At 44.7% G+C, this 27,399-nt stretch overlaps 1 non-coding gene across 1 annotated transcript; it reads right to left on the reverse strand.

Moving 5' to 3' along the window:
- Window positions 1–18,131: 18,131 nt before the first annotated feature.
- On the reverse strand, window positions 18,132–18,206 carry Trnas-cga. The gene has a single exon. It is a non-coding gene; the product is annotated as a tRNA-Ser (tRNA).
- Between the last annotated feature and the right edge of the window lie 9,193 nt (window positions 18,207–27,399).

Here is a 27,399-nt window from a genome sequence, read left to right on the forward strand (position 1 = left end):
CAATGCAGGCTGCTATTCTCCCATGGTGACGATCGTAGAGATGCTGGATGTAGTCCTGTGGAACGGCTTGCCATGCCATTTCCACCTGGCGCCTCAGTTGGACCAGCGTTCGTGCTGGACGTGCAGACCGCGTGAGACGACGCTTCATCCAGTCCCAAACATGCTCAATGGGGGACAGATCCGGAGATCTTGCTGGCCAGGGTAGTTGACTTACACCTTCTAGAGCACGTTGGGTGGCACGGGATACATGCGGACGTGCATTGTCCTGTTGGAACAGCAAGTTCCTTTGCCGGTCTAGGAATGGTAGAACGATGGGTTCGATGACGGTTTGGATGTACCGTGCACTATTCAGTGTCCCCTCGACGATCACCTGTGGTGTACGGCCAGTGTAGGAGATCGCTCCCAACACCATGATGCCGGGTGTTGGCCCTGTGTGCCTCGGTCGTATGCAGTCCTGATTGTGGCGCTCACCTGCACGGCGCCAAACACGCATACGACCATCATTGGCACCAAGGCAGAAGCGACTCTCATCGCTGAAGACGACACGTCTCCATTCGTCCCTCCATTCACGCCTGTCGCGACACCACTGGAGGCGGGCTGCACGATGTTGGGGCGTGAGCGGAAGACGGCCTAACGGTGTGCAGGACCGTAGCCCAGCTTCATGGAGACGATTGCGAATGGTCCTCGCCGATACCCCAGGAGCAACAGTGTCCCTAATGTGGTGGGAAGTGGCGGTGCGGTCCCCTACGGCACTGCGTAGGATCCTACGGTCTTGGCGTGCATCCGTGCGTCGCTGCGGTCCGGTCCCAGGTCGACGGGCACGTGCACCTTCCGCCGACCACCTGGCGACAACATCGATGTACTGTGGAGACCTTACGCCCCACGTGTTGAGCAATTCGGCGGTACGTCCACCCGGCGTCCCGCATGCCCACTATACGCTCTCGCTCAAAGTCCGTCAACTGCACATACGGTTCACGTCTACGCTGTCGCGGCATGCTACCAGTGTTAAAGACTGCGATGGAGCTCCGTATGCCACGGCAAACTGGCTGACACTGACGGCGGCGGTGCACAAATGCTGCGCAGCTAGCGCCATTCGACGGCCAACACAGCGGTTCCTGGTGTGTCCGCTGTGCCGTGCGTGTGATCATTGCTTGTACAGCCCTCTCGCAGTGTCCGGAGCAAGTATGGTGGGTCTGACACACCGGTGTCAATGTGTTCTTTTTTCCATTTCCAGGAGTGTAGATGCTTCTTCTGTAATAAAACAAATTTTTAGAGATAAAGTAAACAGCAATTTGTCCAGTGTTTCACACCTGGCCATATGCAATCTTTCCTTAGTATCAAAAAGTGATTGAATTGGAGCCCGAAAGATATTCCAAAGCTTACACTTACTTGCTGAGAAAGAACTTCTTTCCCTTGTCGGTCAACATTTCGGAAATGTGTCAAACAATTTCAAGTTCAGAACTTGGTCTGAAAGTAGAGCTGGATCTTATGAAAGCTGGGACAGAACACGCTAAAATACTTCCTAGTGATTTGTTCTTACATGAATTGTGGAAAAAAGCAATGCCTGCTGCTATGCCAGAAGGGTTTCAAAATTTCAGTAAACTCTCTTTTTGGAGTTAAAATTATCGCACTGTATGTCTTTGACAGTGACTGTATAGTTCATTGAGCTTTACAGTGACAAAGAATATGGAAGCTTCGTACATCTTGACTTCCAGGTCAAACCAAGACTATTTGAAGAATTTTTTTCTAAACTTCATAGTCTGGGTGCATTTTACAACAACCCAACATCTTACGAGGTGTAAAATCAAATGCGGCTTCTAATACTGACTGAAAATATAGAAGACATCCCATTATTGACAAGTACACTGATAAGCCAAAACATTACGACAACTGCCCACCGTGACGTTTGATGTCGCCTGGTAGCGTTGCGGGCGCATGACGCGGAGACAAAAACATGATAATTGAATGTTCACGTGCTACTGTCGTGAACATCTACGGAAAGAGTTAGAAGAACTGTGAAACTACCACTAGGCGCTAAATGGTTGGAAGTCCACGACTCTTCACAGGACGTGGGTTTCGGAGGCTTGTCTGTTCTGTTCAGTAGGACACATGGTGATCTGTGGCATCTCTGCCGAAAGAGCACAATGCTGGTGCACCCCCAAGTGTTTTGGAGCGCACTGTTCGTAGCACATTGTTGAAAATGGAGCTTCACAGCAGACCACCCCTACGACATCGTCAGTTACGATTGCAGTGGGCACGGGACCATCGAGATTCGACCGTCGATCAATGGTTCTTCGGGTGAATCACATTTTTGCTACACTAGCTCTGATGGTCGTCTCCACTAATGCCGTCATCGAGGTGAACGGCAGCACGAAGTGTGCAGCGCGCCACGGGCGCAGGTATGTGGGAGCAGTATTATGCTGTGTGAGACGTTCTCCTGCGCCTGCATGGGACCTGTGGTAGTAATCGAAGACACGCTGACAGCTGTGAACCACCTGCATCTCTTCATGCTTGATATCTTCCCCGATGGCGATGTGATCATTCCGCAGTATAATTGTCCGTGTCCGGGAGCCAGAACCGTGCTACGGTGGTATAAGGAGCATTACAGTGAACCAACATTGATTTCTCGGCGACGACATTCGCCTGATGTAAATCCTAGGGAACGCATCTCGGTCGCTATCGGTCGCTGTCACTTTGTATGCAAATCAGCGGCCCATTATTTACGCGTAGACATCTAATGCCACGTTCCTCCGCAAGCTTACCAACAAACTATCGGATCCCTGATACGCAGAATCAGTGATGTATTTCGTTCCATAGACAGGCAAACAAGCTATTTAGCAGGTGTTCATAATATTTCGGCTCGTCAGTGTACATCCATTAGGAAGAGTACTAGTGAGGTGCCGTCACATGTTTCTTCATCGGAGGAACCGAATAGGTCGTCATACAGGCCATCATAAGCGAGTTGTGCATTAACATAATTGAAACTGTGACAGGTAATTTGGATTGTACTAATTTCAGAGAACAAGAACTAGTTCTGTTCCAGTTTGCTAGTGTTGAACCAGCAACCAGTGATAACTGCGAACCCAAGACGCACTTAAATATCTTGTGGGTTACTTAGCATGTAATTGTAAGCTGTCTCAGAAAAACATAAATTCAGAGTAAAGCACTGGTAATGACTGGATCTCTGTAATCTCCACAGTTCGGCTCACTTCTCGTTCAACTGACTGGTTCCACAAAATAAAAAGGAGTTTGAAGCGATATTTTGCAGTTTTCGTGAGTGACAAGTAGCTAAATGTGATGGAGTGATGCAATAGTTAACTTCTACAATAATGTCAGATTTTCCCGAAATGCATCAAAACAGCAGTTTCTCTTTATGTAAAGACAAAAACTTTCCCTAGCTCAAGGAATCCCAACACAACAGCTAAAACAGAAAACATAAAAAAGCTTGCAACGAAGGAAAATCTTCAACGGGTTGCTTCGTCGTCTTCGTGAGCTTCCATGTGTATTTATGGACGCAGTAAGATGTTTTAGCTCTTAATATTAAGTCCTTGAAGGTGACTATTAATATAACATGCTGACGACGACGACGACGACGACGACGACGACGACGACGACGACGACGATGATGATGATGATGATGACAGTGTGTAGGGGAACGATACGGGAGACCCACACCGCTTTACTATGCAATGTCCTAATGGAGGTGGTTTGCCGTTGCCTTCCTCTGACCGTAATGGGGATGAATGATGATGATGACGGCACAACAACACACAAGTGTTAAGTTCTTATAATTTTAGATGCAAGAGATGCTTAATAATATGCGTCAGCACTTAACAATACGCATTTCATGAGGCTGGTGTTAAACTCTGACGGTAGAACAGCACTCCCGATGACGTCATACGCGTTAACCAACATCAACCCGACTCTCAGCAATGGCGTATCTGATTGTTTCTAGTTGCCGTAAGTCTCAGTAGTTTTGTCTCCAATGGAATGTATCTGGCGTTTGGAGTCTCTTCGCTGGCTCAAATTCTCATTGTCGGAAAAATGTTCAATTTCACGTAATAGACCATCTTCATATACTTCATTGGAATGAATGAGGTCCTTGTCAGTAATAAGTATCTTTTCTCCTAACATTTCGAGGGTAGACCGATAAAGTTCTTCTCCAGTCACTGCTGCATCTGCATAAGTCGTTGCTGACGATTCTGTATCAATATGTGTGCTTATCGAAGAGGACTGTCACAGTACGCGAACACATCTTTTATCTGACATATTGCAAAGCACAATGCATCGAATCTTCATGACCTTCGTCATCGGCAGTAGTCGAAGGACCGGGAGTCACCTCCACTTTTACAGAAAAAACGTAAATTTATGATTTTTGAAGAATTCACACGTACGCTGTTCGTTTTTGCTATAGTAGTACGGTCTCCGCTGTGAAATTTAACTGCTGAATGGGCTCTGTCTGTGCCCGCAGGTCGAAGAGTTTCCTGGTTCAAATGGCTCTGAGCACTATGGGACTCAACTTCTGAGGTCATCAGTCCCCTAGATCTTAGAACTACTTAAACCTAACTAACCTAAGGACATAACACACATCCATGCTCGATGCAGGATTCGAACCTGCGACCGTAGCGGTCTCGCGGTTCCAGACTGTAGCGTCTAGAACCACTCGGCCACCCCGGCCAGCAGTTTCCTGGTGCAAAGAATTTCTGGGTATCTTACCCGATTGCAGGTGTAATGGATTTCTCAAATCACGACAGACATACATTTCCAGGAAAACTTTATGCGTTTGGTCGTTTACTTGCCGATGATAATAAATATAATACTTGTAGTAATTAAAATTACTAAACAACCAAATACCATTGAAAACTCAATAAAAGTTTATTGCACATACGAATGTTTTCTCGTTATATTACCTTGCAGTTTTCATATATACGAAATAACCTGAACAAGATGGAGAAAAGGCACATAAAAAATATTGAACGGGACTCTTACCAGCGAGCCACCGATTGCGGAACTTGAACGCTAACTACTTGAACGTCACTATCTCGTGAAACTTCTCTTGGGAGCTTCTCGAAACTGCCTAAGTAGTAAGCCTTACTGCTAGCGCCGGCCGCGGTGGCCTAGCGGTTCTAGGCGCTCCGTCCGGAGCCGCGCGACGGCTACGGTCGCAGGTTCGAATCCTGCCTCGGGCATGGATGTGTGTGATGTCCTTAGGTTAGTTAGGTTTAAGTAGTTCTAAGCTCTAGGGGACTGATGACCATAGATGTTAAGTCCCATAGTGCTCAGAGCCATTTGAACCTTTCGCTAGCACTCTGTGTTCTACTGGACGACTAACAGTGTACAAAGTTTGTAATAAATCCATGATCCGAATGTTGTGGCCTCCGTTGGTGAGATATTATAAGGCCTGCCAGGCCATGTCCTACGTAAGGCCGTGTCCTACGTAAGCGACAGAAGCAAGCGACTTCTAGATTCGCGACACTCCAGCGGCAATCAGCAGCATCGGGCGAAAAGCTTGGGTTTCCTGCGAGCGAGCGACCATTTCGTGCTACAAGATGGCTGCTTAGAGCCAACCAGCTGTTTCTATAAAACGGCATCCCTAACCTGTAGAATACTGTAGCTCGAGAGTAAGGCTACAGAATAAGGCGAAAATAAGGCGAAAAGGAATGCTGTGCATGAAATTTACAAAGGGAGGAATCTCCATGGAGAATTTCATAAATATCATCAACTACAAAGATCACCAGACGAATTCTTCGAATACAAGTGAATGAGCAGAGGAGCATTCGACTATCTCATCAATAAATTAAATACGAATTTGTTTTACATGATGAAGAACTTTTAACAGCCAATAAATGCGGAGGAATGACTACATGACTAACTATGCTAAATAGAAACATAACTACACAGATTGGCACCAATCAACAAAAGTTAGCTGTAGTGCAGGGGTAGTGTATACAGTTCATGAGTACGTGTGGGGAAGAGGTCGTGGGTTCGATTCTGCACTGTTCTTATAATTTTACTGACTCAGTTACAATCTGTATATTAAGTTGTATGTATACTGTTTACACTGCATCGCTAAGTATATTTTTAAGGTCTTGCCAAAGAACTTGATCTTCACACCGATAACATGGCGGCGAGTGAGTGACGTGCGTTAGCTTGGCTCGCAAGTTTACGTGAAATCTGGAGGTGTTTTAAGCAGTTAGGCTAGTCTACATATACTAAAGCCGTATATCTACTGCCGAGTGTCGTATTTTACATGACATACTGAGCACCAATTACAAGGAATCGCACTAAAAATGGAAAATCGCCGAACAACGCGCAGTGCAGCCAACGGCCAGGCCGGCGACAGCGCAGGCGTGGAGTCTACACCGGGAGCTGCGGCCGCTCCGACCGGGATCGCTGACATCGCCGCACTCGTGAAGGCTGAGGTGAGTGCTGCGCTGCAGGCTAAGGAGACGCTCGGGCTCGTTGTTCAAACCATCACTGATTCTGTCACTGCAGCAGTGACGGACAAAATACAGAAAACTCTGGAGGCGAATGCGAGCGAGATCCGTGCACTGGACACATCGTTAAAAGCAAGTGAGGAGAAAGCACGACTGCTCGAACAGAAATTGATCGAGAAGACGGACGAGCTCGAACTATATCAGAGACGCAATAATCTCAGGCTGTTCGGCATTCCAGAGAGCAGCAGGGAGAACACAGATGAACTTGTGATAAACCTTGTCTAAGAAAAGCTAGGCGTGCAGGTGACTCTGAGTGACATTGACAGAAGTCATAGAGTGGGTCGTAAGTCGCCAGGTTCTACAAAACCAAGACCTATAATAGTGAAATTTATGTCGTATAGGAAGAGATCTGAAATCTTCAGAGCAAAGAAGAATCTCGCGAAGTCGGGTCTGACAGTACGCGAGGATCTGACCTCTGAAAGACTAAACATTTTGAAGAGCGCGATTTCGAAATTTCGGCTACATAACGTATGGACAAATGACGGCAGGATAATGGTTAAGACCGAAAACGGAAAGAAAACAATTTGCAGTGTTAATGAACTCGAAAGCCTGTGCTTTAGAAGCTAAATCATGTCTAATCTTGCTGCCACTAACCTGTATGTTTATATTGTTTACACTGTCAACCATATCGTAACTAATGTATTATCAAATTGTTCGTTTCTCTAAATAACTATTTTTTTTATCTCTAATTATTTTTTCTCGTGTAATATTTGTTATTATTTGTATTATCAACTTTTCGTTTCTCCACATAACTATTTTCATTTTTAATTGTTTTTCTCATGTAATTTTGTTAATTATTGCATAAGGTAGTCTCACTACCATCCTTAATTAGCAACCCACCATCATACTTTAGTTGTTATCCTCATAAGTGCAATTAATATCACACTCTGTCATAACGTGCAGATTACTACCGTTATATTTAGCGAAATTCCTTCCCCTGCCAGCCCACGGCTACTTCCATAACCGTTGCAGACCTCGCTGACCTTAGCCGCAGATCCCGTTGTCTCCCCGGGGACCTACCCCCTCCCCCTCCCGGCCGCTTTCACTGCACAGAACTGGGAGGACACTCCCTCACCCCCCTCTCCTTCACACGCCTTCCGCATTCCTCATGCCAGACCCGCTTGTCACCGCCAACCACGACCCGCAAACATCGGTCGGCAGCCTCCTCGGGCAATCAACACCCAAACGCACCAAGCTACATATTGCACATGCAAATGTCCAGTCTCTGCCAGCTCACTTCGACGAGTTCAAATGTATATTTCAAACTGCTGATATACACGTAATACTTTTGTCAGAGACTTGGCTCAAACCAAGTATTCCTACAACTTCCGTAAACCTAGACGGCTATATCTTTCTCAGGCACGACAGATGCAACAGACGAGGGGGCGGAGTAGGGGCGTACATACGCTCTGATTTGTCACCTACAGTACTACACACATCCGACAACAATGTAGATAAACAAGTGGAATATATGTTCATAGAGATCAAATCACTTAACAGAAAGTGCTTAATATGTGTCCTTCACAAACCTCCTAAAGTAGGTGGGTTCGCCTGCTTCGAAACTGCCCTCTCTAGTCTCGTATCGTCATATGAACATGTAATTATAGCTGGTGACACTAACATTAATTTTCTGTGCAATAGTCCTTCCACTGGGAAATTTAAGAGGATGCTTTCTTCCTCAAATATGACGCTACTTCAGCTGGCACCTACTCATCACACGACTACCAGTCACACTTTCATAGATATATTCGCAACAAAATCTCCGAACAGAATAATCCGCACTTCTCAAATATCTGCGCCTGGCATGTCTGCCCATGACATCATTTCCATGACGTATTCACTAGAATGCCCTAGAAAGAAACAAAAACTGTCTACATACCGAGATCTCAAACGCATAAATTTGCCTGAACTCGAAACTGAGGCACAAGAAATAGTTTGGGGGATGACCTCTACTCCCCTCATGGACATAAACGACAAACTCCACGATTTCACTAACAAAATTACTCAACTATATGACAAATATGCTCCAATAAAGACCAGAAAAGTAAAAAGGCAACCTGCACCTTGGCTGACTGATGAACTAAAACAGCTCATGAATCTCAGAGACGCTGCACATCGAGCATACAAGATACACCCTACACCTGAAAATCACGCTGTATACAAGCAGAAACGAAACAAAGTCAGTCAAGCGGTGAGAAACGCTAAGCTCAGACATGCCCGTACATTAGCTGACAATAGATGTAGACCAGCTATCCTGTGGAAAAATCTCCGTAGTCTCGGTTTAGGCAAAATAAAAGTTGCAGAAAATCCCATGGTCCCAGCTGAAAAACTAAACCGATTCTTCACATTACCTGCAACCAAAATTGATCCGCAAAAAAAAAAAAAAAAAAAAAAAACAGAGAATCATTGACTACTTCATTGGGATGAACGACTGTAGCAAAGAAAAATTCTATCTACAGCACGTCACTTGCAGTACTGTCAAGAAAGCCATAATGCGGATTAGATCAGCATCTACTGGACATGATGGTATCACTATCCAGATGGTAAAACTTATTATTGACCAACTACTGCCCTCTATAACAAACATTTTCAACGATTCATTAATCACAAGTGTTTTCCCTGAGGCCTGGAAACTGGGACAAATTAAGCCACTGCCTAAAAAGGACATCGCCACAGCAGCCTCTGACTACCGCCCCATCTGCCTTCTTCCTGCACTATCAAAGGCCTTAGAATATATAGTTCATGACCAGCTCACCAACTACCTAACTACTAACAACCTACTAGACGAATATCAATCAGGTTTCCGTAAACATCGAAGCACAACATCCGCTCTGATAAAGGTGACAGATGACCTGAAACTTGCCATGGACAGACAAGAAGCGACTATCATTTGCTTCTTAGATTTCAGCAAAGCATTTGATACTGTCGACTTCGACATCTTACTAGCCAAACTTAGCGGCCTAAATTTCTCACCAAGCGCAGTGCAATGGTTTCGCTCATACATGACGTCTCGTCAGCAACGCGTCCTGCCTGGGGATATAAAATCACAATGGCGGCAGGTAGTGTCAGGCGTTCCCCAAGGCTCAGTATTAGGTCCTATACTCTTCTCTCTTTATGTCAATGATGTATCATCGGTCCTGACCTATTGCAAATACCATATGTATGCTGATGACCTTCAGTTGTATCTAAGTGCGAAACCAAGCAATCTCAAGAAAGCTATTGAAAATTTGAATACTGACCTCGATGCACTGTCAAAATGGGCACAGGACATAGGTCTAAAACTAAACCCATCTAAAACCCAAGCGGTACTTGTTGGTCACTCTAAGCTCATTAGCCGAAAACATCGGGAATCCGTACCACCTCTTATCCTAAATGGAACAAATATTAACTTCTCGCCCTCAGCAAAGAGTTTGGGAGTAATAATAGATGAAAATCTAAATTGGACAGAGCACGTAACTGCAGTGTGCAAAAAAGCATCAGCATCCCTTCATATCCTACAAAAATATAAAAAACTCTTCCCTTTCGATCTGAAAAAGAAATTAGTACAAACGCTTATACTCCCAATCATTGACCACAGCGATATTATCCTACAAGGCCTCTCTCAGGAAAATTCCCGACGTCTAGAACTGGTCACGAATGCCTGCGTCCGATATATCTGTGACGTTCGACTTTTTGATCACATTTCACCAGCATATGCAAAATTGTCCTGGCTGCGTGCAGACAAACGCAGAGATTTCCATACACTCTGTCTCATCTACTGCCTTATAAATGTACACTGTCCCTCATATCTCTCCTCGTCCCTAACACTCATGTCGGAACAACATGACAGAAACACACGTTCCCATCATAATAAAATCCTCTCCGTTCCACTGCATCGCTCAATCACCTTCTCCAAGTCCTTTACAGTAGCGGGAACCCGACTCTGGAATAACCTCCCTCGTTATGTTAGAGAACTTAAAAACATGACCGGCTTCAAAAAACACTTAATGACGTATCTACTTAAGCAACAGTAATGCCTTCCTCTGTACATGAGTGCACTTCACCTCATTACTTCCCTCTCACCCCCTCCTTAAACCTCCCTTACCCAAAACTCGCTATACTAGTAAACATCTACTTTACACACTAAAATATTAATGTACATCTGCACAAACCTTCATTTACTATTGCCAATCTTTCTCATGTTTGTCATTATTATTTGATTTTTTTTACTGTTATTATTATTGCTTTCACCATAATCTGTATGTATAGCACCTGATGTAAAAATACTGCCAGCATTTACTTTATTAGGTGTTAGTCATGTTTATCATTATTATTTGATTTTTTGTTTTACTGTTATGTTATTGTTTTTATCATAATCTGTATGTATAGCAACTGTTGTAAAAATATTTCTGCATTTACTTTATTAGGTCTTAGTCACTACTCTTTATTCATATTGTCACTAGAGTAAGCTAATTTTCTCATTTAAACTTTGTTCATGATGTAACTCTGATGTGTGAAATGTTGCATGTGTGGAACACTGGTCCGATGTAAGAGAGGGCCTGATGGCCCTAATCTGATCAGGTTAAATAAATAAATAAATAAATATCCCAGGATATCACACACATTTAATGCCTAATAAATTACATTGAACCATGAAATTTTACAGATATTTGATGTTGCGAACATATTTCATCAGCAGTCAATGATAAGACTAAGCGTTTCAATTACTCTAAATATTCTGTAAAAGTAAAGCTTACAAAATTTTTTTAAATAAAGTCAAATACTTTGTGCAATGATTTGTCTAAAAGTATGAAATAAAAAATATTAGGGAAACGTTTGGTGCACCTCATTTTCTGTTCATGATTTTGAGCATCATTCAAATGCACGTAGAACGTTTCTCTGATCTACTTATTTCTTTTACACAAATCATTTCATAAAATATTTGACTGATTTCTTTCATTTTTTAAATTTCAAGTTTTATTCAGAAAGCATGATCTTATTGACTCCTCGTTTGCCTTCCTTGATTCGAAGGAAGCCTTTTTGACATTTAAATACCACACCAATGTATCTTTTTATGTGCAAAATAGCTAGGTCTTGAACAGATGAAATTTTTGACACTTCATCTACAGCAGCTTTTCGTGAAATATTTCAGTTTTTCCTCCGCTTATTAATTAAGTTTCCGTTAATTACCCTGATTACTTTCAAGCAGTTAAATATTTTCATGCCAAACTAGACCTCATGCTGGTCACTTTGATGCCCAGTTTACCTGCTTCTCTCCCTTTGTTTGGCTACGAAAATTTGGACAAAACCTCATGGTGTGATTTATAGGGAGTCTTGTTTTCTGCTCCGCTCACGCGTTTACAAAAACGTGACGAGTGTTGCCGGCCGGTGTGGCTGAGCGGTTCTAGGCGCTTCAGTCTGGAACCACGCGACCGCTACGGTCGCAAGTTCGAATCTTGCCTCGGGCATGGATGTGTGTGATGTCCTTAGGTTAGTTAGGTTTAAGTAGTTCTAAGTTCTAGGGGACTGATGTTAAGTCTTCGATGTTAAGTTCCATAGTGTTCAGAGCCATTTGAACCATTTTTGTCGAGTGTTAATCATATGATAAAATAGTCCTTTCTGTGTGCTGTCATTTCCAAAAATCGTCGTTTCGATATCTTGAACGTGTTCAAGACCTAGCTATTTTGCATTTAAAAATATACATTGGTGTGGTATGTAAGTGTCAAAAAGGCTTTCTTGGTATCAAGTAGATTAGGAAGGCAAACGAGTAGTCAGTAAGATCATGCTTTCTGAATAAAACTTGAAATTTGAAAAAATGAAAGAAATCAGTCAAATATTTTATGAAATGATTTGTGTAAAAGAAATAAGTAGATCAGAGAAACGTTCTACGTGCCTTTGAATGATGCTCGAAATCATGAGCAGAAAATGAGGTGCACCAAATGTTTCCCTAATATTTTTTATTTCATACTTTTAGACAAATCATTAAATGACTTTCTTTTAAAAAATTTTGTATGCTTTACTTTTACAGACTATTTAAATTAATTGAAACGCCTGGCCTTAACATTGACTGCTGAAGAATTACGTTCGCAACATCAAATATCCGTAAAATTTCATGGTTAATTGTAATTTATTAGGAATTAAATGTGTGTGATATACTGGGATAGGTTTGAAGATCAAGTTCTTAGGCAAGACCTTAAAAATATACTTAGCGATGCAGTGTAAATAGTATACATAAAAGTTAGTATACATAATTGTCAGTCAGTAAAAATATAAGAACGGCCTGACGAACTGTGATGCATACTTATGTTTATATTTAGCTTAGTTAGTCATGTAGTAGTCATTCTCCACATTTACTGGCTGTTAAAAGTTCTTGATAATGTAAAAAAAAAATTCGTAGTTAATTTATTCTTGAGATAGTCGAATGATTCTCTGCTCATTCAAGTGTATTCGAAGAGTTTGTCTGGTGATCATCATAGTTGATGATATTTATGAAATTCTCTATGGAGATTCCTCCCTTTGTAAATTTCATGCAGAGCATTCATTTTCGCTTTATTTTCTTAAGTAAACCTAATTCTGTAGCTTTACTCTCCAATGACAGTATTCTGCAGGTTGGGGACGCCGTTTTATAGAAACAGCTGGTTGGCTCTAAGCAGCCAACTTGTAGCGCGACGTGGTCGCTCGCATGCAGGACACCCAAGCTTTTCGCCCGATGCTGCTGCTTGTTGCTGGAGTGTCGCGTATCCAGAAGTCTCTCGCTGTCGCTCGCTTCTGTCACTCACGTAGGACACGGCAAAGATGTGCAAAGATATGCATTAACAGGATATTGTAGGTGGCTGTATGGCTTATAGCGAAGTTGTCATTTAACTTTAAGAAAAATTACCTGAAAGAAATTGTTTAAATCTTTGGACATGGGTGTTTATATGAATTTAAACAGTAGTTCCCTTAGTATAGGTCATATATCTTTAGGCTTTGTATCTACTGTTTCATGTGTGATCGTCATTTTTAGAGGAGAAAACATGAGGTCATTTTTTATGTTAATTTCGAGTGGAATTATCCTCTAGAATATTTAACCTTTACTACTCTTTAAGCAGCTTCAGGTATTAACAATAGCCTCGCAACACATTACAATCTATTACATCCTGTGATACTCCTTTTCTTGACACGGCAAAGAGAGTAGAGGAAAGGAAAAAGTCAGTTCGCACCAGAACAAGCAGTATACTTAAAGAGCAAGTTATCTAATAATTTTATCTGATGTGTGAACAAACATAAGTTTAGGTTAGCTCCGAAATATTATCCATTGGCGCATGAAATAGCCATTCGCTGAGCCAGCTTGGTGTTAAGTTACGTTATCTAATGAATATAAAACAGTTCACGGAATAGTAATCGAGCTTTGTATTTCAGAATACTCTTAAGCAACACTTAGTGGGTTCGATTAACGGTTTCAAATTAGTGCTTCCGTGGCTAATTATCAATGATGGTTCGTTCGCCAACACCAAACAGGCTCTTAACTAACTTACAGCTTCGACTAAGATAAACTTCGAATCCAATGAAAATTTTTAGTTCAACTGACGCAATTGACTGTGCAGTACAAGCTACAAGTAAATGACACACCTGACATTAAAATGATAGTTACTATTTTAGAACAGAAATAAGGACATTCTCACAATAGCTGCTCTATCCAAATAGTCTTAACAGAAAGTAGACTACAATAGAATGGTAATAGAAATCTTTGTGCTTTTAGAAGAAACGTGAGGTGCCTAAGACACCTCAGAGATGAGAACGAATACGCAATCTATGGACTCCTTGTGACAGTGAAATATTTTTATTGACATTCAATTTCGAATAGTTCTCGGAAGGATAGAATACTATTCTGTGAAGGGTTACTAAAATCCGTCGTTAGAAACCAGTTTTAATACAAAATTTATCATAGGACACATAGATATAACATTTACAATTAAACTGTACCAGAAAACTATTTTTTAACTTCGTAACGTCCCAAAATAATGACGCGCGCGCGCGCGTGTGTGTGTGTGTGTGTGTGTGTGTGTGTGTGTGAGAGAGAGAGAGAGAGAGAGAGAGAGACACACACACACACACACACACACCCACACACACACACTTATCTATAATCGTAAATATTTTCAATAAAATCATCCTCAGTGCAGCGTCAAAGAATTTATCAAAGATATTTAACAGTGTAATAGGGCCTTCGCGCTGAGAGGAGCAAGCTCACGTGCCACCAGTCCCGCTGTGGAAGGCAATTGAGGCAGTTGCTTTGTGAGAGCCATACAAACAACATGCCCTTGGATGCGGTCACCCTTCAACGTGCGTGGCATCAACATAATATACTCTTCTATTCAGTTGTTTGCTTCGTGAGTATTGCACTTGTCGAATAAGGCCGTCGTTCATTTGCAGTAGTGATTAAATGCAACCGTGTAGATGTGTGTGTGTGTCACATACCTTATGTAGGTTAAAGACGAAAATATGGCGGTATTTAAAACTTTCTTTAAATGTATTTCGTGCTACGCAGCCATTTTCCAGCTAATCTTGTTACTGCAAGCCGCTGTGCAGTACATCCTGCAAGTTCCTCTGGGCTTGCATTAGAGACTTTCCTCCTACACTCGCGAATGGAGCGAGGGAGAAGTGTGTATATACTTAGATATTCAGCTTACTTCCTCTTGTTCCCCCATCTCTACACAGGACAGACTGCAAAATTTTTGCAGAGTCTACCTTGAATACCAGTTCGTAAATTTACCCAACAGGGTTTTGTAGGCATGTAGCCTTTCTATAGACTTCCATTGATGTTCTCTGTGACATTTTAGCGTGGGCTATACCGACTTGTGAAATCCTTAACAGCTCGTCTTCGAATTCCTCGTAGGCCTCCTACCTTGCCTACTCAATAAGAACTCCAAACACATACGCAACGCTCTTGGAAAAAGCCGAACTAGCGCCTCGTGTTGTTGTTTGCTACACGGATCCACCGTATTTTCGCACAACACTCCCACCAAAGTGGCTATTCACGCTCTTTCGCAACTGTTCGCTCCATCTCTTGTCACTTCATAGCGTTTCCTATAAATAAACGATGTGACATTGTAAAAGTTAATCACTAATCATCTATGACTATACCAAATGGGTAGGATTGTCTTGACAATTATTTTGTATTTATCCACATTTAAAGAACTCTCGTTGTATACAAAACTGTCTGTCGTTCGGCTTTCCCTCAAAATTAATGGGAGGAGATACATTACTTTAGACGATTACGCGATTGTGTTAAGATCGTAGTCCTAGTGGCAGTGACGGAAACAGTCCTCCTCAAAGAGAAGCTAACAATTCTGGTGACTACGAACCTTCATCAGAAACGAAATCCAATACCGTTAGTATTTCAACAAAATTTCTGAAGGAAGTATTGAAAGTTTTTATGATCATCATACGCATACACTTAAAGTTGCGACCTACAACTCGTTACTCTAGTCATCCATCTATAAACCACACGTCGAACATTAAATAAATATTCATGCTAAGGAAAAAAAAAGACGTAGCTAGCACTCATTTCGATGATAAAAGCAGATTAAAGAACTGGAGATAACACATTCCACTCCAGTTTGACATTGTAAGGAATGAAGGAGAATGTGTCGATAATGGCACCTGAAATTTTAGGCAATACAACATTGTTGCCTCGTAGAATGGAGGACGTCTTAGACGCAGCTGTGGCGTTTAAATGTGCCGCTGCCCACAACATACCTTTCGGCTCTAACACGAATTCCGTGTTAGTTTTCTTTAGAAGCTTTACATACCGTTCATAAGAATCGTGAAAGCATTTCGTTGTTTTACTCTGTTTGAAGACTATCGGACTTTAAATATGTACATGAGCTGCAACAAAATACACGATATGCAGACTCACAACAGGTACATCTGGCAAAAGCAGTATCTGGACCATCCTCAGAATCACATTCTGAAGTTACAAAATTAAATGCTCGTGAATCACATTCTGGAATTCAGCATCATGTGCGGGAGCAGTGCACGCGGCCGCTTGCCAGGAATATTTAAGCGTAGGGGATACAGTGCTCCCGCACAGGATGCTGAATTCAAGAATGTGATTCACGGAACATTTAATTTTGTGACTTAAGAATGTGATTCTGAGGATGGTCCAGACACTGCTTTTGCCAGATGTGCCTGTTGTGAGTCTGCACATTGTTTCATGTATTTTGTTGAAGCTAATGTACATTTTTAAAGTCCGATAGTGGGCAAAAAGGGAAAAATGAAATGCTTTACCGATCATTATGAACGGTATGTAAGTTTTGTAAAGAAAACACTAACACCGAATTCGTGTGAGAGCCGAGAGATACGTTGAGCAGCGGTACATTTAAACGACACAGGTACGTCGTAGACGTCCTCCATTCTACGAGGCAACAATGCAAGCCTGAGATCAGAATCTCCCAAACTTCAGGCTCAAACTTATGCTGTTGCTACAGCATCCCAAAATAAGTCTTTTTACTTAATGATTCAGTCGCTAGAAATGTCCAGTGGTGAGATCTTGAACAAGCAAAATGTGAGGCACGTAGATGTAAATCGCTTATGTTTTCATACCGATGTTGTGATGCTACCATGCAAAACGTTAAAGTCGTATGTGATGAATTTTTTCCTATGAAGTATTTGGTGTATGAATCCCTACTAGAAATTGCTGTGGAACTGTTACAGTTCTAAGTGCTTGGAGCATTGCATTACAGGCATATTTGAAACTGGCAAAATTTTTGCACCGCTGTAGAACACGCACTGAGTTGCTATGTGGTGTAAGCATTCAGAAACATATTGTTCCGGTCATTACTTAATTATTTCAAAATAAACGTTTTAGGATTTTTCTGTCGGTAGAATTTTGACCCTTCAGGTATCATTCTATAATTGTTTGCACCTGCTACAGAAGGCTTTGCTCCGGTAAATCTCATTTCAATGAATCTAGGACACACAATCTTGATTACTCCTAGTCAACAGCGAAATAATGGATCAGCAAGTAGCCTCTATGTTGCCACTACGGAAACGATTTAGGAAATGTTATCGTGAGTTATCTAGCCGTCGTACCGTATCTCAGTTTCTTTATTTGCCATTTGATCAAAGGGATAACAGTTCGATATTACGTACAGCTGTCCAGTTCCTAAGATCTATGTATGGACCATTCACTAAACACATTTTGTTGCTAGGCAGACTTGACAGTGGCACAGAACATCATAGGTTACCGTTTTAGCATACAAGGTGTCGAATTGCATTAGAAACATAAAATTAACAAAAAGCTTGTGAAGAAATTGCACCTTCTGCAGCGCTTTTACTAACTTTGCTTCGGCCGATGAGTTCACTCTCCAAATACCGCTTATCTTGCTTTCCGGTTTCGTTAATGTGGCCCATTACGCTGCAATAGTCACTCATGCGCCGGTGGAAACGATAGCAACTTTGGACGGGGCGGGTATGTTAACCACACACCCTCCAGGGTGTGGGGTTAAGTATTGCGTCACATGTTGTACGCACTCACTGGAGGATTTTCCGACCATATTCTCGACACAGTGTGCGTATTCCATTCACAGGCTTAGAACGACAGTCTGTAAATGTGTAGTAAATATTTGAAAAGCATATAGTCACTGAAACTTTCTGGCAGATTAAAACTGTGTGCCGGGCCGAGACTCGAACTCGGGACCTTTGCCTTTCGCGGGCAAGTGCTCTACCAACTGAGCTACCCAAGCACGACTCACGCCCCGTCCTCACAGCTTTACTTCTGCCAGTACGTCGTCTCCTACCTTCCAAACTTAACAGAATGAAAATTTCATTCTAGAAACATCCCCCAGGCTGTGGCTAAGCCATGTCTCCGCAGTATCCTTTCTTTCAGGAGTGCTAGTTCTGCTTGGTTCGCAGGAGAGCTTTTGTAAAGTTTGGAAGGTAGGAGACGAGGTACTGGCAGAAGTAAAGCTGTGAGGACGGGGCGTGAGTCGTGCTTGGGTAGCTCAGTTGGTAGAGCACCTGCCCGCAAAAGGCAAAGGTCCCGAGTTCGAGTCTCGGCCCGACACACAGTTTTAATCTGCCAGGAAATTTCATATCAGCGCACACTCCGCTGCAGAGTGAAAATCTCATTCCATATAGCCACTATTTATAATTTATTCGTGTTTACACATAACACAAAAATTTACCTCCTATTGCGATTAGTTTTAACTTATAAGCTATGTTTAATGTGCGTGCTGCTCAGTAATACTGATAATCATCCTTTAGCCACTCCACTTGGACTCACTCCTAGAAAATAATTGCCGATGCAGGTAGCTCAAACAATAATTGTCCAAACAATTTTGGGTACATCTCGTAAGTCTACGATCCTTACCGTTTAAGATTAGAAGAGCAGATAAAAGAATCAAAGAAGGGTAGCGGATTTCGTCACTGGTTCGTCTAAAAAACGAGAGAACAGTAGAGGTGCCCATCCAATTCTAGTGGCAGAAAGTGAAATGATATGCGTGATGGAAAGGTTCAGCATTAAAATTCAAGGAACGCACTATCCAATAAGTCGGGCAACATATTCTCTCGAATATTCACGCCACGGAACGATAACGGCAGCAAAATCAGGGACATCCGAAATAATACGAGATGTCATACTTCCCATGCATCATGCGTGAAGGGAACAAGAAAGAAATGGTGGCTGACTAATTTCTTCAGACATACTGTAAGGTGACTTGGCAGAAAGGATATGCCGTTTCAAAGGAAACCAGTCAGCTGTCGGAGCCAACCTCACAAGGAAACTCCTGGAAGAACTGTCTCGCAAACTTAGCCTGCAGCTTCAAAAGGGTGTTACACTTGCATCGTGTACGGCAGGCACCTGTGTTAAGATTACATTAAAACAATCGTAAGATTAATCACAATCTGAAAAGTAACGAAAAACGGGCATAGGCTGGCGAAGATCTAGGGCCTCTCCAAAGAATGGAACTTAAAGGAAACACGAAAAAATTCATTTTGCTACTTGGTATTAAGAAACTGTAAACAGTTTTACGGTAGTGATCGAACAAAAAACTTTACATGTAACTAAGAGGTATTTGTTTCAGGTATGTTCTGCTCTGGTTTTCGCGGAGGCGTTTGAGAAGATACTCAGTGAATCTAAGACTACGTGGTCTCCACTCAGGATATTTGGACCGCCTGTGTGGCTACCGGTTACAACTGACAAAGGTACGTACTTTAGAAAGTATCTTGCCATTTGATTCCTTAAGTCTTCGGGTGAACAGAAATTAAAAATTCTGTTGATCAACAAAGTAAAACTCCGCGATCGGGCCCAAAGGCCCACGCTATTGACCTTCTGCCGTGTCCTCATTCAAATGACATTTAAATGCGTTATGTAGTGCAATGGAGTTGGCACATATCTGTAAACCGTTGTCAGCTTTTCAGATGCTAGACCCGCTCTTTCTCATTAAAGTAACTGCTCAGTTGGCCTCACTAGGTTACGTGAACACCATTTCACTGCCCCCATCAAGGAAAATCACTGCAAATACCGGGAATTGCACATAGGTCCTCCTTATGGCTGTTCACTCAGCTTAGAAAGTTTACCTCCAGGTAATTAGCGTCAACTATAGTCGCTAAGGAACATATTTTTTTTGTAGCCTTTCGGTTGATAAACAATAAGATCTTTAAAACCTTTTTTAGGGTGAGAAATATTGTTCGTGTCGAGGACTTCTTAAAATGTTCATCGAAGCAGGACGTTTGACCATGTATTTGCTTCTCAGTGGTAGTGTTCTTCCTATCGACTCGTCAGTACTGACACGGAGATTTAACACACCAGCTGGTGACCTCTTTCGTCCAAACTCCACAAGGCCTCTAAAATGCTATTCGGTTTCACAGTAAGCTGAAGCTTTGAGGTGCGCTTAGTCGGATTGGTCGGCAGAGCAGTAGCCTGTACCGGTTCGACACAATTTTAACTGGGCACAAATAACACGTAGGCGCGTTGGATTTAAACATTAGAAGCGTTATCACCTAAGAGTTATGAGGTAGTTTTGTCTTGAGTTGTATGTCCATACTCTTGTCAGTGCTTAACAAATCACAATCTCAACGTGGTTTTTTTTCTGTTTTGCTTGCACCGAAAGAGCAGTTTTGCAGTATGATCGAAAAGTACCTCTGCTGCATGATACCGAGTGAATGATTCATTGTATTAGAGGCGTTAATTGGTTTTACGTTTGTGATTTGAAGACTTAAGTGAACAAGGAAGTAATTACTATTCCAAAGAAGGCGGGTGCTGACAGGTGTGAAAGACATCGAAGCATATGCTTAGTAAGTCATGTTTGCGAAATAGACGAATTACGTACTGAAGAATAGAAAATTGGTATAAGCTGACCCAGGGGAAGATCAGTATGGGTTCCGAAGAAATATAGGAACACAAAAGGCAGTACTGACCCTAAGACTTACTTTAGAAGGTAGACGAAGAAAGGCAAATATACTTTTATAGCTGTTATAGATTTCGAGAAAGCTTTTGACATTTTTGACTGGAATATGTTTGAAACTCTGAAGATATCAGGGGTAAAACACAAGGAGTGAAAGATTATATAGAACTTGTACAGAAATCAGACGGCAGTTATGAGGCAACATGAAAGGAACGCAGTAATTAAGAAGGTAACGAGGCAGGGTTGTGGATTCTCCCCGGTATTATTGAATGGATTGAGCAAGCAATCAAGGAAGCCAAGGAGAAGTTCGGAAAGGGAATTTAAGTTCAGGAGAGATGAAGAGGCTTGCTCGGGGTATAGCAGTGTGGAGATCTGCATGAAACAAGTCTTGAACACACTTTAGACAGGCCATTAACAGCAGCACCTCTGAGGTGTCGAGTCGGTCAGCCCATCAATCCATCCATCACCCCCCCCCCCCACCCCCCTGCGGGTCCAGGGGTTAGAATAGGCCCGAGGTCTTCCTGCCTGTCGTAAGAGGTGACTAAAAGGAGTCCATCCCCCTCAAGGGGGTAGTTAGCGCCTGCGTCCGGAGACGGACAGTCCCACGCCCTATATTTGTGGTCTTTTTGGTTTTTCACTTCTCGTTTCTTCCTACTTTGGTTGCTTCCTTTCTTTGTTCTTCTCCAGCTCACTGTCTTCCTTACACTTTCCCTTGCCTCCTTTCCCTTGCCTCCTTTCCCTTGCCTCCTTTCCCTTGCCTCCTTTCCCTTGCCTCCTTTCCCTTGCCTCCTTTCCCTTGCCTCCTTTCCCTTGCCTCCTTTCCCTTGCCTCCTTTCCCTTGCCTCCTTTCCCTTGCCTCCTTTCCCTTGCCTCCTTTCCCTTGCCTCCTTTCCCTTGCCTCCTTTCCCTTGCCTCCTTTCCCTTGCCTCCTTTCCCTTGCCTCCTTTCCCTTGCCTCCTTTCCCTTGCCTCCTTTCCCTTGCCTCCTCTGGTCTCCGCTTCAGCGTTTGAGTCAGTGTGTCCTCTCTCTCTTCCTTTCCCTCCCTGTGCGCGCCTGAAGGCCGACCCACGCGTTCGCACGCGTAGCTGGTGACGGGGTAACGCGTAATTCCCCACCCTGGGTAGACAAGTAAGGCACGCACGTACCCCCTGGTAAAGGCCAGGCCCAGGGAGGGGTGATTGCCTGAGCTGATACCTTCTGACCATGCCGATTGGTCCCTCCGTCTGTTTCACGAGAGGTGTGACCTGAGGTCTAAACATTCATCTAAGGTGGGAGTGCCCTCTGAGAGGCTCCCCATAAGGAAGGAGCGCGCCATCGGAGATGCTGGCAATCATGGGGGATTCCTCCGCAATGGATTTCTCTTCTTCTCTCTCGACTTATGCCCACAAACGGAAACATGACCAGCCCCCAGTGACAAAAGTACTACCGCCTACCCCACAGTTCCTCGTCATTTCTCGATCTGAGGATGGAAAGGATTTTTCCTCTGTCAACCCTTTCGTTATCCAGAAGGGCGTAGATGCCATAGCCGGTACTGTTAAGTCTTGTACGAGGTTGCGTAATGGTACCTTGTTACTAGAAACTGAGAGCGCCTTTCAGGCACAGAAACTGCTTCAAGCCACACTCCAGTACACGTTCCCTGTCCGGGTGGAGGCTCACCGAACTTTGAATTCGTCTCGTGGTGTGGTCTATACTAGATCCCTCGATGGATTGACTGACGAGGAGATTGTCTTTCCTCGCTGAGCAGGGCGTGACGGCTGTCCATAGGGTCATGAAAAAGGTCAACAGTGACCTTGTACCGACCCGGACACTTTTCTTGACCTTTGATAGTGTTAAGCTGCCATCACACATGAAAGCGGGCTACGAGGTTATTTCTGTTCGCCCCTATGTCCCGACACCTACGCTCTGCTACCAGTGTCAGCGTTTCAATCACACTCGACAGTCTTGTTCCAATGCGGCTAAATGTGTCACTTGTGGCAGGGATGCCCATGAGGGTGACTGTCCACCTCCGTCTCCTCGTTGTGTGAACTGTCAGGGTGACCATGCAGCATCCTCCTGCGACTGTCCCGTCTATAAGGAAGAACGCTGTATCCAACAAATTCGGGTCAAAGAGAAAGTGTCCACCTCGGCTGCTCGCAAACTATTGGCTAGTAGGAAGCCCACGCTGCTCCCAGCGGGGAAATACAGTACTGTCCTCACCTCTCCTCGGACTACCAGGGAGGTGGCAACCCAGACATGCGATCTGACCTTCAGCACCACGGTCGTCCGTTCGGCCAGTGCTAAGATCGCGCGGTCGACGTCTTCTCTTCCTCCCATCACCCCACAGACACCAGCCCCTTCATCAGCTTCTGCTAAGACGAAGACCCAGAAGTCAGATGCAAGGGCCTTCAAGAAGGAACTGTCACGTGCAGACTTCCTACGTACCTCGACCTCAAAGCCATCGACTGGTACTTCCACCAAACGACCTTCCAAGAAGGCTCATAGGAAGCACAGTTCTCCTTCTCCGCCACGGCGCATTTCTTCTCCTGCGCCACCCAGCGGTTGCCGCCCCAGGCCGTCATCCGTTTCGCCTGGCCGCACCGCTGGTAGCCGAACATCTGGCCGTTCACCGGCGGAGGAAGCTCCCCCTCCCGGCCATCTTACCAAGATGGCCGATGAACCTATAGAACCAATGGACGATGACTGTCCGCCTACTGATAGCGGCGGCAGTGCTCGCTCGAAGCCAGGCCCTCAGCGGCCTTCGAGGTGACCCCTTCTTCCATCTTCCTTCTCTTCTTACGATGGCACTTATTCACTGGAATATTAGCAGCATTCGCTCCAACCGAGAGGACTTGAAGTTGCTGCTCCGCTTGCACCGTTCGCTCGTCGTAGTGCTCCAGGAAACGAAGCTACGCCCATGCGATCACATTGCCTTGGCACACTACCTCTGTGCGTTTTGACCTACCCCCTGTGGTAGGTATCCCGGCTCATGGAGGGGTTATGTTGCTGGTCCGGGATGATATTTACTACGATCCCATCACGTTGCACACTGGCCTGCAGGCAGTTGCCATCCGAATTACTCTCCCCACTTTTACATTTTCCATTTGTACCGTTTACACTCCATCGTCGTCTGCCGTTACCAGGGCAGACATGATGCAAATTATTGCTCAGCTACCTGCACCATTTTTGTTAACTGGAGACTTCAATGCCCACCATCCCCTTTGGGGCTCTCCAGCATCCTGCCTGAGGGGCTCCCTGTTAGCAGACCTTTTCAACCAGCTCAATCTTGTCTGTCTCAATACTGGCGCCCCTATTTTTCTTTCGGACACATCTCACACCTATTCCCATTTAGACCTCTCTATATGTATTACCCAACTTGCACGCTGGTTTGAGTGGTATGCACTTTCTGATGCATATTCGAGCGACCACTTCCCGTGTGTTATCCATCTCCTGCAGCATACCCCCTCTCCGTGCTCATCTAGTTGGACCATCTCCAAAGCAGACTGGGGGCTCTTCTCTTCCAGGGCGACCTTTCAGGATCAAACCCTCACAAGCTGCGATCGTGAGGTCGCACACTTCACGGAATTCATACTCACTGGTGCTGAATATTCCATCCCTCACCCTACTTCTTCTCCACGTCGCGTACCGGTCCCCTGGTGGACCGCAGCATGTAGAGACGCTTTACGTGCTCGTCGACGTGCTTTACGCACCTTTAAACGCCACCCTACAGTGGCGAATTGTATCAGTTATAAACGATTACGTGCACAGTGTCGTCGTATTATTAAAGAAAGCAAGAAAGCCAGCTGGGCTGCTTTCACAAGCACCTTCAACAGTTTTACTCCTTCTGTTGTCTGGGGTAGCCTGCGCCGGCTATCTGGCACTAAGGTCCACTCACCAGTTTCTGGCTTGACGGTCGCGAATGACGTCCTTGTGGGCCCTGAGGATGTCACCAATGCCTTCGGCCGCTTTTTCGCAGAGGTTTCGAGCTCCGCTCATTACCACCCTGCCTTCCTCCCCTGCAAACAGGCAGAGGAGGCTAGGCCACCTAACTTCCGCTCCTCGAATCGTGAAAGTTATAATGCCCCATTCACCATGCGGGAACTCGAAAACGCACTTGGCCGGTCACGGTCCTCCGCTCCAGGGCCTGATTCTATTCATATTTAGATGCTGCAGAACCTTTCTCCTGCGGGTAAAGGTTTTCTTCTTTGTACTTACAATTGCATCTGGATTGAGGGACATGTTCACGCATGCTGGCGCGAGTCTATTGTTGTCCCGATCCCTAAGCCAGGGAAGGACAAGCACTTGCCTTCCAGTTATCGACCTATCTCGCTTACCAGCTGTGTCTGCAAAGTGATGGAGCGAATGGTTAACTCTCGTTTGGTTTGGCTGCTCGAGTCTCGACGCCTACTTACCAATGTACAATGTGGATTTCGTAGGCGCCGCTCTGCTGTTGACCATCTGGTTACCTTGTCGACCTTCATTATGAATAACTTCTTGCGGAAGCACCCAACCGCGGCTGTGTTTGATTTGGAGAAGGCTTACGACACCTGTTGGAGGGCGGGCATTCTCCGCATCATGCATACATGGGGCTTTCGCGGTCGCCTCCCTCTTTTTATTCGTTCCTTTTTAATGGATCGACAGTTCAGGTTACGTGTGGGTTCTGTCCTGTCGGACACCTTTCGCCAGGAGAATGGGGTGCCACAGGGCTCAGTTTTGAGCGTCGCTCTCTTCGCCATAGCGATCAATCCAATAATGGATTGCCTCCCAGCTGATGTATCAGGCTCCCTTTTCGTGGATGATTTTACCATCTATTGCAGCGCGCAGCGTTCATGTTTCCTGGAGCGCTGTCTTCAGCGCTCTCTTGACCGTCTTTACTCCTGGAGTGTCGCCAATGGCTTCCGTTTTTCTGCCGAGAAGACTGTCTGTATTAACTTCTGGCGCTACAAAGAGTTTCTCCCACCGTCCTTACGACTCTGTCCCGTTGCTCTCCCATTCGTGGAGACAACAAAATTTTTAGGTCTTACATTTGATAGGAAACTTAGCTGGTCTCCACATGTCATATTTGGCTGCCTGTTGTACCCGTTCTCTAAATGTCCTCCGTGTTCTCAGTGGTATGTCGTGGGGAGCGGATCCAACCGTCCTACTTCGCCTATATCGGTCGATCGTCCGCTCCAAGCTGGATTATGGGAGCTTCGTATACTCCTCTGCACGGCCATCCATCTTACGCCGCCTCAACTCCATACAACATCGGGGTTTACGACTTGCGATCGGAGCGTTTTATACTAGTCCCGTCGAGAGTCTTCATGCTGACGCTGGTGAATTGCCACTCACCTACCGGCGCGATATACTGCTTTGTCGGTATGCCTGTCGGCTACTGGCAATGCCCGACCACCCGTCTTATCGTTCCTTTTTTGACGACTCTCTCGACCGTCAATACGGGTTGTATGTCTCTGCCCTGCTACCCCCTGGAGTTCGCTTTCGTCGCCTCCTTCAACACCTTACTTTTTCACTCCCTGCAACCTTTCGAGTGGGCGAGAGCCACACGCCACCTTGGTTCCAGGCTCAGGTTCGCGTTCACCTTGATCTCAGCTCGCTCCCAAAGGTTACCCCCGGTTCCATCTACCACTCCCGATTTGTCGAACTTCGTTTGAAGTTCATTAATATGACCATTTATACAGATGGCTCTAAGACCAATGACGGGGTCGGGTGTTCTTTTATTGTCGGGGCACAAAGTTTCAAATACCGGCTCCATGGCCATTGTTCAGTCTTCACAGCTGAGCTCTTTGCCTTCTACCAGGCTGTTCTTTACATCTGCCGCCACCGACATTCTGCTTATGTCATCTGCTCCGATTCCCTGAGCGCCATCCAGAGCCTCAGTGATCCGTACCCGGTTCACCCTTTCGTGCACCGGATCCAACGCTCTCTTCAGCAGCTGGCGGACGACGGTTCTCCGGTTACCTTTATGTGGGTTCCTGGCCATGTCGGTATCCCTGGGAACGGCTGAGGATGCCGCGGCCAAGGCTGCGATCCTCCAGCCTCTGACAGCTTCTTGTTGTGTGCCTTTATTTGATTTTACCAGGGTCATTTGTCGGCGCATTTTATCGCTGTGGCATGCCGATTGGGCTGCACTTACAGACAACTAGCTTCGGGCCTTGAAACCTCTTCCCGCGGCTTGGACGTCCTCCTCACGCCCTACTCGGTGGGAGGAGGTAGTTTTGGCCCGGTTACGAATTGGACACTGCCGGTTCAGCCATCGCCATCTGCTGACGGCTGCGCCGGCGCCGTTCTGCCCATGTGGGCAATTGCTGAGGGTCCGCCACATTTTAACGTCCTGTCCGGATTTTAACACACTGCGTCTTGATTTTGGCCTGCCATGTACTCTAGATGCCATTTTAGCGGATGACCCACGAGCAGCTGCTCGCGTTCTTCATTTTATCAACTTGACAACCCTCTCTAAGGACATTGATGATGCGTTTTTTTAATCCTATGCCAGTCAGTCTGTCTTTTATCGTGTTTTCCGTTTCGTTGCTGTTTTAAACTTGTGACTCGCGGTGCAT

This window comes from Schistocerca piceifrons, chromosome X, assembly GCF_021461385.2.
Source record: "Schistocerca piceifrons isolate TAMUIC-IGC-003096 chromosome X, iqSchPice1.1, whole genome shotgun sequence".
NCBI lineage: Eukaryota > Metazoa > Arthropoda > Insecta > Orthoptera > Acrididae > Schistocerca > Schistocerca piceifrons.